This window comes from Arvicanthis niloticus, chromosome 9, assembly GCF_011762505.2.
Source record: "Arvicanthis niloticus isolate mArvNil1 chromosome 9, mArvNil1.pat.X, whole genome shotgun sequence".
Taxonomy (NCBI): Eukaryota; Metazoa; Chordata; class Mammalia; order Rodentia; family Muridae; genus Arvicanthis; species Arvicanthis niloticus.
The window spans coordinates 83,544,865-83,546,405 of NC_047666.1; the positions used below are offsets into that span (position 1 = coordinate 83,544,865).

The 1,541-nt window shown below is 43.7% G+C and overlaps 1 pseudogene; it reads right to left on the reverse strand.

The window, feature by feature from the left end:
- Nucleotides 1-272: 272 nt before the first annotated feature.
- LOC117715647 (high mobility group protein B3 pseudogene) lies at nucleotides 273-1,014 on the reverse strand (annotated as a pseudogene).
- Nucleotides 1,015-1,541: the final 527 nt, after the last annotated feature.

Sequence of the window (1,541 nt, forward strand, 5' to 3'; positions counted from 1 at the left end):
CTATAGATATGTACAGATGACAACTCAGGATTTCTAGCTAATAACCATATACTTAACACTACCTTACGAGTTGAGAACAAAATGCCAGAAACATCTTCAAATGCCTTGTCACACCAACAGCAAAGTGCACTGAGTGAGGAGGACTGGAGAGTGCCTTTTCATTTTAAAAATGTTTGAAGCTACGTACAACTTTGATACAGTTTCAGGGCACTCGGGACACCCACGGCCACTTCATGTAAACCACTGACACTTTGATAAACTACAATATGATCGTGATCAAATTTTGTAATTAAACCTAGCAAGGGCAATAGACACGACTCAAATAAGAGATGTGTCAGTCACAACGCCCTCCTACTCTAAGGTATTCACAAGGAAACAGTTTTATTCATCTTCCTCCTCTTCTTCCTCTTCCTCCTCCTCCTCTTTCTCTTCTTCTTCATCCTCTTTCTCTTCCTCCTCCTCCTCCTCTTCCACCTTTTTACTGGGCAACTTTAGCAGGACCTTTGGTGCCATCAAACTTCCCTTTAGATTTAGAGTCAGCAACATCCTTCCTTCTCATACGTCTTCAGTTTTGCTGCCTTGGTAATGTAAGGCTGCCTTCATTGTCACTTAAGCTATTCTACATCTCACCCAGCTTTTTTTGGCCACATCTCCACTGGAGATGCCAGGGTTTGTGGATTTGATCTTGGGGTGGAATTTGGAGCAGAATAAGAAAACTCCAGACAGAGGTCTTTTGGGGGCATCCGGGTCCTTCTTATTCTTGCCTCCGTTAGCTGGTCCATACTCTTTCATCTCCTGATCATAGCGTACTTTATCCGCCTTTGCCGTTTCATCAAACCTTGATTTCTCTTTGCTAGACATTGTCTTCCACCTCTCAGAGCACTTCTTGGAAAACTCCGCAAAACTGACTGGAACCTCTGGGTTTTTCTTCTTATGTTCTTCCCAGCATGTCTGCATGAAGAAGGCATAAGCAAACATCTTACCCTTTGGTTTCTTGGGGTCACCTTTAGCCATCTTGAATGTATTGTTTGCTAGTCTGGGCAGCACAGGGCTGAGTATCTGTCTTAAAATAAAGCAAAGGCTTGGGCTCTTCAGTTAAGAGCACAGAGGAGCCAGGTTAGATTTCTAGCACCCAGAAGGCAGCTCACAGCTGTGTGTAGCTCTAGTTCCAAGGAACTCAACTCGATCTCTGGCCTCACAGGCACCAGGCATGCATGTGGGATACAGACATACATGCAGGTGAAAGACTCAACACATAATTTTTTAAAGGTGCCTTGTGTCTGAGGAATGACGATCGAGGTTGTCCTCTGGCACACACATGCAAATACAGAATTACTTTGGAATCCTTGGATGGAAGCACCAAGCCTTTATAAGGGTCTTTCTAGCATTCTTCTTCAGTTGGATGCAACAAGATTCAAAGCACCTTTCTGATTGAATACAGAGCTCACCTTACTATAGACATCTGGTTTCTGTGAATGTCTAGCAACAGTGTTCATGGAATATGGAAACAACCAGCAGTTCCCAAGCTGTTGCCTCTGAAG